Genomic DNA, 13,918 nt, shown 5'->3' with positions numbered 1-13,918 from the left:
GGTATTCTCGTTTGCCAGCAATGCTCCATAACAGGATACACCAATATTGTAAAGCACAAAGAGAAGGTTGCCAACGATAGTAAGCCCCACCACGTTCATTTATCAGGCAACCGGGTTCGGCGAGCGGGTACTGAGCAGGCAAACTGGCATGCCGTGTCCCCATAGCCGGGTTCTTCAGTGCCTGCCAACGACTTGGCAGGGTACACCGGGGAGGGAGGGGGGTCGGGTGGAGTCCTTTCACAGGCTTTTGAGGGGTGGGCATCAGCCCGGTGGGGGGAGAGACCAGCATTTAATGCCAACTGTGGAGGACAGCATCTGATAGTAACGACGAAGTGTCAGAAGGTGGCTAGTTACTTATATTGGGCCTCATTCCAAGTATGGCGGTGCAGGAAAGAATTTGCCAAAAAATGGGTGGTAACGGAACTACCAACACTTTCCCGGCACTGTCCTACTACGAGTATGGCCCTAGAGTGTGAGGATTTACCTCCAGCATCATGCTGGAGGTAAATCCTCCGACTTTCCACAGAAAATCAGCAAAATCAGTGGAATTACTGCGGCGGTAATTCCGCCAGCAGTAATTCTGCCAAAAATGCCCCATAAAGTCCAACGGACACTATACAAATGGGTATTAACTGAGCCACGACCACTTGGAATCCGGCAGTAATTCCCCCGGAACAAGTGACGGTAACGGTTAAACAGTTGGGTGGAATTCCGGTGGATTTACTGCCAGAATAACAGCCAACCCATAATGAGGCAATTGTTCTTTCATTTGTCCTTCCTACATCTGTTCCCCAACAAAGAGTGTGCAGTATTTGAGTTGTTTACTTATCTATTTGTTTTATGGTGCCCTCTGAATATCTGTGTGCATGCTTCATTTTAAGCCATCAGCCATTGTGCATGTTGTCCAGCTTGCTTTGTGTCCCACGTGTTGCTTTTGATTAATAGTTTATATCCACATTCCCAGACTTTCTTTTGCATGTTGCCATCCTTCCTTCCTGTCGATCCCGCATAATTGATGCAAACATTTAAGCCTCTTCAGGTCAGAAATTCACCAGCCCCCACTTTACATCATCTATCTGTCACTGTTTATGATGTGTGTTTTAATGTGCACACAGGGGCAGGATTCTCCTTAATGCTGATATGACGCACCACACGCCGTCATAACATCCTATATATCTTTATGCATATGATACAAAAATTAGTCTGGCATAAACCTTTCTTCAGTACAGAAATCTAACTTTGCTCTAGTTGATTTGCAGTTGTAATAATTACCCATATTTGGGTTCCTCCACATAAACTCAAGGGGAGATTTCTCGTGTCTCCTGTTTGCGGCAGTGCCGACGCTGGCCCAGTGCAAAAAATGATAAGCGGGGCCTCACCCAATTTTTTGCCCGGGCCTCACGACACCTTGTGACAGCCCTGTCCCACTGTTGTGTGCTTTTTGGCATAGCGCCTTTTCAGTCTGAGTCGCTGCATGGAGCATGAACTTTCCATTGTGGGTTGTCCTACGTGGCTGTGTGGTGGCTGCACATACATGTACAGCGCATGTTCAACCAGATGGGTTTGTAGGTTGCACCTGTCCATATATGCTCCAGCCTTTCCAGAATCCTATGCGGGCAGGATCCTCCGCACAGAGTAGAGTCAAAGGGTCGATCGCACTCCAGGTTGGAGCAACACATTTTACAACGCTTTTCCCCGCAACCAGGTGAGATACTGGCAGCTGCACACATGTTACATTGTTACAACAGTCGTCTAAACTGCTGAGCTGTCTTTGCTGCATTCCACGTTAGAATCCCACACAACTCCCAGACCCACACTCTGCTGCTTTGCCCTATCCCCGCCCCCACCAATCAATGCGGAAGTGATGACAAGTGAGCCTTCGCGATTTGAAGCTCGCAGTATTTGTGGATTTTGAAAGATGCATGGTGACTACTCAACAAGGCTCTGGCACTAGGAGAGCCCCCCAAAGCCATCGCGCTGACAGTGATTTCTTTTTTTAAATGCATTTCTTTTTATTTGTATTTGGTTTAGACAATAAACCTTTACAAACATTTAACAATTATCTTGATAAAATTACAACATACATGTTACAATCACTTTTGTCAAGTCAAAATGCATAAAGAACAGACATAAAATAATTTGTAATCATGAAGAAGAACACGGATTGGTTGTAAAAAACACTACCAAAGGATTAAAAAAGTCTAATAAATAAAATAATCTAAGAAATGTTCACATGAAGTGCATTTAGGGCAGCATTGCATTGATATTTACTACTATACTTCTCTCACAGCAATTAACTCATTCGGACAAGTGCTAACACCGGCGCTTCATTGCCACCCCACATGAATCTTATCCACAAAAGCTCTCGAGAATTACCGGTATGCCCAATGTTATATTTGCCTAACATTGTACCTCTAGCATCCTTAAAGTGAGGACACACTAGTACACAATGTTTTATGCTCTCAATTCGCTTTTCATTGCCTGTACAGAATCAACAACTACCTCTGTTAGGAGTAACACCAGACTTCCAATTTTTGATGAGCTCATTAGTAAAACATTGATTAGGTTTGAACCTCATATAAAGGGTCTGGGTTTTCTCACATGGGAAATATCAAAGATAGGGAATACGAGGTATCCTTTTTTACCAGATCGTGCATATTGCAAAGCTCCCAGTGATTTCAGGCAAGCATGGGACACATTCAGGATAGTACAGTATCTGCATGGGACACATTCAGGATAGTACAGTATCTGCATGGGACACATTCAGGAAAGTATCTGCATGGGACACATTCAGGATAGTACAGTATCTGCATGGGACACATTCAGGATAGTACAGTATCTGCATGGGACACATTCAGGAAAGTATCTGCATGGGACACATTCAGGATAGTACAGTATCTGCATGGGACACATTCAGGAGAGTACAGTATCTGCATGGGACACATTCAGGAGAGTATCTGCATGGGACACATTCAGGATAGTACAGTATCTGCATGGGACACATTCAGGAGAGTATCTGCATGGGACACATTCAGGATAGTACAGTATCTGCATGGGACACATTCAGAATAGTACAGTATCTGCATGGGACACATTCAGAATAGTATCTGCATGGGACACAGGATAGTGGGCCTCATTCCGAGATTGGTGGTAGTCATGGCACTTTTTGCGCCATGTCTATCACCAATAATGGGTCCGGCACCAGTGTAGTTCAATGGGGACTTACCGGTCTAGTCCGACCCTGGCCGGACTGGTAAATCCCCATTGAACATGCCATTCCCATTTGAGCCCCTATAGGGCTCAATGGGAATAGGGAGGGCACTAATAATGGGCTCATGACGTGCAAGCCCGTTATTAGCGCCCTGGTCCCTTAGTGGGACCCGTAAGGGACATGTGGTCTGACCACACGTTCCTTACGGTCCCCGCCAAGGGACCTCAGAATAGGGCGCTAGGGGATTACCGGCACCGGTCTCCTTACCGGTGCCCGGTATCCCTTACCGCCCTACTCGTAATGAGGCCCAGTACCTTGTACTCCAGAGACCCCCGGCCGGTCCATAGAGCGAGGTTTGCTCCGAAGAACTTTAAGAGGAGATAGCTGCACCCTTGAGATGGATGGGGGTGCTGATTTATTACTCCAACACCAATCAATAAGGACAACTCAATGGTTTGGCAAAGGGAGTCAGTTTAATGACAAGTACAAAAAACAGGGAGTCATGGAAATCAGCAGTGATGCGATCGTCCTTCTCGCTTCAACTCCCACGAACTTCATACAAGTTGTAACATTTATAGTCAAAACTCGTCATAATTGATGTGTAACACTCAAAATTAACATGCAATTATATTGGTTAGGAAAAGGTAACTTTAATATAGGTATGGTAACGGAGTGAGGGGATTGGGTAAACACTGTCAGGTGGGCTTCTAAGCCCTACCTTCAAAAATGACTACTGAAAACGTCACTAAAAGTACAACGTCTCATTGGTTCTACTAACTATAGGACCCTAGATTATTTGGTCCGTTGTGTTTGGGTTGGCACCAACCCCAGGCATATTCTTCCACTTCGCTTAGCAGCACGCACAACGGTTGGCCAGGTGCGGGGTGCCCCTTAGTTACCCGGCCTTTCTCCAATTAAGGTTTCAATCAATCCTCCCTTCAGCAACTATGCGTCAATTATTTCACTGTGGATGGCCTCGAAACTGCATCTTCTGTCTGGAAACGTTCTGATATCTCCGCCTGGGGGGGGATGCCAAGCATAGGTGTGAACTCGTGCTTCTTATCGCTCGACTCGTCACGTGCTTCCCATACCGCAAATTTGTCTAGTTTCTCTCAATTTGTGTGTTTGATTCTTATTTAGCTTGCCACCTTCCTACGCCTCCTTATCTTGACCTTTCAGATACAGGATATTCTGTTCTTTAGTTTCAATTATATGTAGCTACTGTTCGTTCGTTCTATTGGCATGACCTTGGCTCTCCTGGCACGAGTTGCATCTGCCACGTTTGGATTCAGCCGCCTCTTCTCGTTTTGCTAAAATAGGAATCTCTGCTCATTCGGCCTTTAGTAACCTAAGTTGATTCTGCTTTGTTTGCAAAGTGGAATATACTTATATTAAAGTACTTCCTTTGAGGTAGATTTATGTATAATGGCGCTTGCCGCACTATTCGTCTACTTACATAGCAAGCTGCATCGTTTTCTTAGCTTTCTTGCGGTTCCAAGCATATTTACAGGTGTAAACTGGTTGAATATCTTCATCTTGCTTACAGCTTGAACTTCTTTGCATTTCAACATCGTTCTTCCACTTTAGGTTCACGATATCTTTATTCACGGCGCTTTGTCTCTTTGTGTCATTCTCGGGTCGTCATTTCTTCTATCTGTGAGTCTGTCCGGGTCCCCGTGTCGTCACCATTCGTCTTCCATTAAAACATTTTTGGTTTCTTCCGGGACAGTACTTAAGCACTCTTCTGGTAGTGTTTTCTTAATGGATACCTTACTGTCCATGGCTGTCTGGGTATCGGTACTTCAATAGGCATTGCTCTTCTAATAGGTACTGGGCAGAGCCCTACTGCGGCTCTCTGCTGGTTTATCTGCTCGTCATACGTCACATATTTTGGTGTGAACGTTCCTGGTACTTCAAAATGGGCAACTGGAGTGCAGGCTTTATTTGGGACCTCCTCTACAGTCTGCATGGGACACATTCAGTATAGTACAGTATCTGCATGGGACACATTCAGGATAGTATCTGCATGGGACACATTCAGGATAGTACAGTATCTGCATGGGACACATTCAGGGTGGTACCTGTTTTTTTTGCAGATTCCTCACAGGGACAAGATAACAGCCCTGCCCCATTGTTCAAGGGAAAGGGGGCAAATAGTCCCTCTGCCCCCAGACACTGTGCGCCTATGGTTTGGCATGTGGGATGGTGATTTCATAGTGGGGCATGTGCATGTATTGCGTGAAGCGTCCACTTCCACGTGCCACATTTAGGCGTAATGTCCTCCTGTGGTTGTCTACATTTGGTACAGTGCCCCTCATCCCCTCCAGCATGACAGCAGTGTGAGTCTGATGGAGTGCTTTCTTGCCATTGGCTGTTTCACACCGGAAGACAGGTGGAGGATGGCAGATTCTCCACCAGGCTGAAGCAGCCAATGTTGAGTATGCATTCCACCTTATTTAAAGCGCTCTCATGCCGCCGGGAAGAAGTAGGTCTGAACTGTTATTGGGGCACTATGTGTCCTATGGCTGTTGCTGTGTGTACATACTATAGATGATTTGTTATGTGTGACATGTGGTGTGTTCCACATGTTTACAGGTGGCGATCGCTGTCGGGTCAATGTTGCCACAGCCGGTTGTGATCAGGCACACATACATGATTGAGTGTTGCAGTGGGCAATGGCCCAGCTGCTGCCCATGTGCAGTTCGGTGCTGGGGGACATTGGCATTTGTATGTTGATTGTACGTAGGGCGATTTGCGGGACACACGTGTGAGGTGAGGTCTGATATGTACGAGTCCATTCAGTGGCACACATGGTTGTATGTGTGCTTGCTGTGTGTGCATGGGATTTATGGGTGGAGAGCGTGTGTGGGAGGAGGCCAGGGTTTCTCCATGTGGTCTGTGGTGATACGTCTCCTGTGTGTATTCCATCTTTGGGTCACTTGTGCTATGGATGCATGTGGCTTAGCGTGATATGCTCCATGGCCATGGCAAGGTTCTTGAATTGGTGGACATGATGCATGATGTGTGCCCTGCTCAATGGATGTTCTTTGCAGAATAATTGTGGGCATGTGTGAAATTTGTGGATGTGTTGTTGCCCCTTGCGTGCGATCCATCCCCTCACAAACTTAATGGGTAATCCTCTACACAGTCTCTGTACAACTGTGCTTTTTACATTGCAGGGTAGTTAAGATATTTGAGCTGTTGGTCATCATCTGGGTGGGGCCAGCGTCATGTATAACTCATGTGGTCTGGTCCCTCTATGTACAGACCTGCTTCCCTGATGTGATGACAACCTCATCTCGCCACTGCATGCGCATATCAGCATGAATTAAGGACTTATGGGTAGTAGCACAGCATTAGCCTTCTAAGGTCCCTGTTGTGTAAGTGCAAACAGGACACTTGTCTGAAACTCTTCGGGGGGCAATGTCCATCTGCAGCACACATGGGTGAATTTTCTGTGCCCATGATGTAGTGGTCTCTCCCCATAATGTGTTTAAGCAGTTGTAGGCCATGCATATCTGTACACGTGTGTCTTTCTGTGTATCACAAGTGTGTGTACTGACAGCAGTGCACTGTGGAAGGGTGATATGCATGATATGTATGGACCTTTAATAACGTTGTTTGCATCAGTTACTTGTTTGCATGGCCTGTGGTATGTGCTTTAAGCTGTGCCCCACTGTATTGGCTTATTCATAAGGCAATTTGGGGAATGGGTTCAGTTTTCTTTAAAGCAGTGAGTTATGGAGGCGAAGGTGTGGTCCTTTGCTGGTCAGGCTGCTGTTGTACTCGGCCTTTACGTGTCTTCCCTGTTCTACTTTGGCTAATGTGCACGTGCCATGGCAGCATCCTAGAGTGTGTATGTATGTGGTCAATGCATTGTCTTGGAGATAGAAGTTGCAGGAGTGGAGGTGTGATGGCATGTATGTGTAAAGGGGTGTCTCAGGAAGTTCTTTGTGTCCAATCATTACCTGGCACTTGTCATTCTTTCATCATTGACACCCACTTGTCAGAGAATAACTCACACAAAAGGTACTTCTAGGGAAATCATTTCATTGTTACTTACACATATTATTCACAATATCAATTATTGAAAAAGAAAAAAGCAGACCCAAAGCAGGATATATGTTTGGTATCTAATATACTGTTGCCCAAAATAAATTAGAAGACACTTCAAATCGATTGAAAAACACTTCAAATTAAATAAACATCGTTAGGTTCATGACGATAAATTCAAAACATTACTGTTGAAATCCAAAATAAATTAGAAGGCACTTCAAAATGATTGAAAAACACTTCAAATTAAATAAACATCGTTAAATTCATGACGATAAATTCAAAATATTACTGTTGAAATTCAAAATAAATTAGAAGGCACTTCAAAATGATTGAAAAACACTTCAAATGAAATAAACATCATTAAGTTCATGAGGCAAATTCAAAACATTACTGTAATCATTTCCATTGAGAATACATTCAGAACATTGCTGTGATCATTTCCATATATATGCTCTAATTATGAATCTTAAACCTGAGCAAACAGAGAAATGCATTCTAAATTGTGGAAAAAGTACACATTGCATTAAGCATCATATGCCCTTTTTTAAACAAATATCAGAAAAGTGCTGCTAATTGTTGAAGTGCTCAAAAGATGCACTTTTATTATGGAGGGGCAACGCTCGCCTCTAGTTTTTTGGCTATTGTAGCTGTATTGATAAAAGTATATGGTCGTTTCGGGGAGAGAATCGGTCAAATTGCCTTCATCAAGACTTCGGCATCACTGGTAGACCCTATCCATAAAAACACAGGTTGTGTTAAAAACAAGATGGCTTAGAAGGAACACTTTGTTTTCTATCAGGTAGTGCTTTTTTCAAGAGCTGCCTTTGTACTAGTACAAAGGGTGTTAGTTTAAAAACAAGAATGATGACTCAGCATGCATTTTAACGTAAAAGGGGGTCACATGTATAGAGAAGGACAGGATGTGGATACAAGCTAGCTGTTTGGCTTGTTTTGCTTGTTAAGCCTGATTGCTTCTTCTCCGGTTTCCAATCATGAGGTTCTGCAATTTAAAGGGAGTATTACAACACATTTTTGTGTGTGTTGAAAGCGACCTAAGTTCGCATATTATGAGCTCCCGCCACCAGTAAGTGAGCCATGAAGTGATTGACAGTATAACCAGGGCCGGGCTTAGGGGCAGCAGCGCCCTGGGCGGATTGGCGCCATCCCCCCTTCCCCATGCACCCCTGGTGAACAGGGGGCGTGGCCACGGAGTGACACTTCTTTTTTTTTAAACCTCCTCGCTCCTGCGAGGAGGCAATTCTATGAATAGGGTGCGTTAGCACCCTATTGTTCCTAAATGCGCTCCGCTGCCGCGGGCACATTGCCTAACAATGAGGTGCCTGCCGCCACTACGCCAGCTCGGGGGAACCCTTTGAAAGACTGCCCAGAGCTGACGTGGCGGGGGGCTAAGGTGCCTTTTGTTGGTGAAGACACCCGCGGCGGTGGGGTGCATTTGGTGACAATCGGGTGCTCAGAACCCGATTAACATTGAATGCCTGCGCCTTCTCCCGCTACGCCAGTTTGGGGGAGCCCTTGAAAGACTCCCCCGAGCTGGCGTGGGTGGGGCTAATGGCGCCCTGTGGGGCGCAGCGCCCCGTGCGGTCGCCCGGCTCGCCCCCCCTTAGGCCAGGCCAGGCCTGAGTATAACATTACCTCACGCTATGATGGTGTCACTGCCCCTGCAACGGCACGGAGGTAGACAGCGTTAAAAAGATGGGATGGAAAACAGTAATCAATGTCTGGGCCACAGAGAGCAGAGTCGGTTTCGTAAATTTACTTTAAAAGCCGACCGGCAACTAATCACGGTAAGGTTCATGCTGCAGGGGCCTGGGTACTCGAATCTCGCCGCATATTGTGTTGGCTCAGTGAAAAGGCTGGCTGGTGCAGCATCGTCAGTGTTGCTCTCTCCTGCGACATGGCGGGAGCTGTGCACGTGATGACGTTACAACAATAGTGACGCATTTCGTGCACTCGTCATCAATAGAAATCTCTTTAGTGTGAAAAGGGTACTGAAATGGGAAATGGACCATGGGCGGTCCCCGAGGTTTTGTGAATATATGCAAAAGTATAGATGTTCAAAACACGTGTGATTTGAGAATGCTGTTACTTCTAAAAAAAAGACCTTAAAGTGGTGTCCTTTGCCAGGAAAGTTGAAGTTTTATGTTTTGCATCCTGTGATCTTGTTAGATGGTGGAGCCTCCCACTGTGACTTGATATCTGGGCTTTTTGTGAAGCGCTGTTGTTAAGGGCTGTCTATGGCTGGACTCGCTGCTACCTGCTCCGTGGATTGCTGTATCCCTGTGCTACGAGACAACATCTGATACATCAAAGGAAAGGAGAAAGAAAGAAAGGACCAAAATTGACAGTTCCTGGTGCATTGTTGATCCCGCCCCTCCGACTCACAATCCATATAACCCAGAAATCTCGTGCTTTATGCGGGCGCGCTTTTTGTGAAGCACTGTTGTTAAGGGCTGTCTACGGCTGGATTCGCTGCTACCTGCTCCGTGGATTGCTGTATCCCTGTGCTAAGAGGCAACATCTGATACATCAAAGGGTACGGAGTTTACTATAGAAGCGAATTATGCCAGCCGGCATGTGTGACTGACTCATTGATATTGATATCTCTCTTTCCATAGAAAGGAGAAAGAAAGGACCAAAATTGACACTTCCTGGTGCATTGTTGATCCCGCCCCTCCTACCCACAATCCATATAACCCAGAAATGTTGTGCTTCATGCGCGTGCGCTTTTTGTGAAGCGCTGTTGTTAAGGGCTGTCTACGGCTGTCCACAGGGGTTGAGGGTGTTGAGTGGACTTGGTGTTTTTATTTATCGTGTTATCTTTGAACTGAGGGCTTCTGCCGTTTATTAGCACTTTTCCTTTCTCTTTTTATTTTTGTTTTTGTTGCTTAGTTATTTTTAATTATTTTTAATTATATGTTTGTTTTACTTTTAATTTATTATTGACACAATTTATTTTAGTTGATTAATGTAAGTTGTTTAAGTCAAGACACCAGTTTAGTGATCTTATCATAACATGTATACTTTAAAAACTAATATGCCAGACACGCTAACTGGTCCCAATATGGCGGCGGTTGGCCCTAGCGCTCCTAGGCCACAGAAAATCGCCCAAAAACACAATATCCTGACTCCGGCAGCCATAAAAAAAGATCTAATCATGAATGATATCCAGAATTATTGTGTTTTACGCAGCTCGAATTTAGGAGCCGGCAGAGTTGGGTGGAGAAAGATGTCTAGAGTATCGGGAACCACAGCCGAGCCTTGTGCAGATCATGGCGGATTCAAATCTGGTGGTGACCATGAGTCAGGCGAAGAACAGAGCCTGCCAAACACGAGTAAACCAAAGATCTATGCATCTCCAAGAGCTGCAGGTTCTAATACTAAAAGTGGTTCTTGTAATGTCACACATGTATCAATATCCGAATCATCTGAGATAGATGAGAGTAACAACTTCTCTACCCCAATGATGAACAATGAGGTTCCTCTGCTGGATCTGGCCCAAACATCTATATCTGACTTGTCTCTCCATGCCAGTTTTCCAAATAGGCTACATGAAGACAATTTAGCAAGTTCCCCGCGGGTACATTATGAGAATGAGTCTATTTCTATTTGTCCCTCTGTCTCATTTGTAGCCCCAACCCCAAGGCGACCTAAGCCCATGCCTCAGGCGCAAGAGCTGAGTTCACAACCCCCATTACTTGATATAACACTAGCCGCTATTAATACGGCTATAGTTACTCTAGGATGGTTATTTGAGATGATTGACCAAAAGATCTCACAACAAGCGCTTCAAATCAACCGTATTGCGGAATGGATTGATAAAGAAACTTTGCGTGCTACTAAGAAGTCACAACTGGAAGGACAAAAACAGCCGTTGCCCAAGGACATTACACCTGTATCACTGAAATCTCAGGAAGATATCATCATAGTGACTATCGCAGTTCTACCAATATTTACTAAAGTGATTCGATCTCCCAGTACCCTTGGTGAGACCGTGGACTCCAGAGCGAACCAACATTCAGCAAACACATGTCTTGCAATTCCCTCTCAGAAAATGTACGACATATTTCAACCCAAGAATGGAACCAAAAAACCTTTGAAGACTTATCCAAAAAAAGCATCATGTTCAACCGATATAAAGGAAATAAAGAAAACAAAAAACATCAAGAATTCAGAAATAATTCCTAACTCATCATCCAGACAGTTCATTAAGAAATTATGGACATCCCGTCCTCCAATGGCAAGCTCTACGGTCATAAATAAATATAAACTAATACGAAAGAATAATAGGTGTATGCCTGGACACAACAAGGAAGCCGGAGGTGCTCCATCGCATCAACCACTTGATGACCTGGTCGATGAAATTTCCAAAGCGCATTCACCTCCACAGCAAAGTGATAACGGAGGGGTAACAGCATTGACTATATCAAAAACAAACATTGAACAACTCCAAGCGAGGACACTGGCAGAACAAGAAAACCAGAGCCTAGCATTACGCGGGAAAGAGATTCGAGAAGCTGTAGATGCTTATTTAGAATCACAAACACAGAGCAACAATCAGCAGAATCGTCCAACCTCTAAAAATCATGATGGTAATAAAGGACGTTCCATTAATAACCCAGATGATTAGAAAAGAGAGGTGCCGGCAAAAACCGTGGACTGCACATGCCAGCTGACTCAGAGTGCAGACACTCCAACGATACAAGGAAGAGGGGACTCCTATTCAATCGTGATTCCAAAATCGCATCACATGGGAGCACAAGAACAACCGGTTTTGAACATGGATCAAATCAGAACGCAAAAACAAGCTAATCCAAGATCAAAAAAGGATCAATATACGTTCTTTGTAAAGTGTCGACCAGCACCTTTCCAGCAATATACGCTGTGTCGGGCAAATATCTTAAATATCTTCAAAGACACGTCCATGCTCACTGATCTGTCTACAGTCGACGTGGCTCAAGTGGAATTTTCCGAACCTGTACCAACCTGAGATGGCAAGATTGTGGATTTCTTCAGCACTGGTGGTGAGGACAATCTGGGAGGCAAAAGAGGAGTTGTTTGATCTAGGCTTCGTCATCACGCAAGATCAAGCGACATCTAAGACCTCTGAGCACACCAAAACCATTATAAATAAATACATTAGTGGTCTCCGTCAGACCTCCACTGGATCACTCTGCCCTGCACATCACTCATAACCAAAGACTAATGGAGTTAAGGGGTGCGAAAAGACTCCTAGCATCAGCCTTGCTAGTTGGAACACCAGTGGCCATTCGCATCTAACGATCTCCTTAGCCAAACATCTTAGAGTCTTTGACATATTAGTGTTTCAAGAAACTTGGCTGAGGAACCCGCTCATCTGGAATGATTATGACATCTCACTGGTTCCAGCAGTGAGGGCCTTTAAGGGCAGACCATCATCGGGTCTGATGCTGGCAACTAAATTTAGCTCCTCGTGTACATTGCGCCCTTGGGCTACAATTAACCAATGTATCCAATTAGTTAAGATCTCAATCAGGGAGCAGGTCATCGCCTTGATTAATATTTACCGAAATCCATCAGCCATTTGCGATAGCCTCTTTTTGAGAGGAATAACCGATATTCTCGACTTAATAGCCATGGATAATGAAGTCACAATTATTATTGTGGCGGGTGACCTTAACATGGATTGTTTAGACAAAAGAGAACTAAAGAAATCTGTAACTATTAAATGGAAGAATCTAATGGATGAACGACAACTAAAAATGCTCAATGGGGCGACTAAGGGAGATATGCCCCCAGAGGCAACATGGTCAAGAGGTCAGAGTCAAAGCACCATCAATTACATATTTACTGACAGGTCCTTATTTAATAAAATTGACCAATTTGAAGTAGTCAAGCAACGCTTCAGTGACCACGATATTTTGACGACATCATGGACCTGGGAAACAAATTGTGCAGTGCCTCAAAGAGATCCCTACACCCACAATCTGGAAATTAACACCAATAAAAAGAGATTTCGATGGAACGAAGATAAGCTAGCCCATTTTGACACCATACTGAAGCGGAATGTAGTAAACTTTAAAGACTCTTTACACAACAGCCTTATTGGAATTTAAAAACTAAAATGGGCAAAACCCTAGCAAAAAACCAAAAGCCCATTGCTTTGATCAAGGACAAAGGGAAAGAAAGGCAGAAAAGCGGCACAAAATCACTGCACTGAAGTTTTTACCCAAGGAAGACAGAAAGTCCGCTCTCCAATCCATAAAATGTCGATATAGAAATTGGACGCGGGCAAGAAGAGCATCCAAATATCAGAGAGATGGCGAGACGATGTTGAGAACATGGTCCTCGAAAAATTCAGCTGATATTTGGTCACTCCTGAACAACGTGATAGGGAAAAAACAACTTGCGGGCCAAATTAACGGCGTGTCTGAAGATCAATGGCTCACATATTTCCATGAGCTATATAATTTGTCACAATGGCCATTTCAAATACCACCATCAATTAAATGTGACAAGTGGCAGCTAAAAATTGAAATATAAGACATTGAGGAGTTCATTATAAAATCTTCAGGCTCACAAGCACAGGGGCCAGATGGTCTCACCAATGCCATCTTGAAAGCACATCTGCATGAATCGGCTATGATTTTACAT

The sequence above is a fragment of the Ambystoma mexicanum genome, chromosome 7p, assembly GCF_040938575.1.
Source record: "Ambystoma mexicanum isolate Mex_15411 chromosome 7p, UKY_AmexF1_1, whole genome shotgun sequence".
Classification (NCBI taxonomy): domain Eukaryota; kingdom Metazoa; phylum Chordata; class Amphibia; order Caudata; family Ambystomatidae; genus Ambystoma; species Ambystoma mexicanum.
This window is presented reverse-complemented; position numbering follows the sequence as displayed.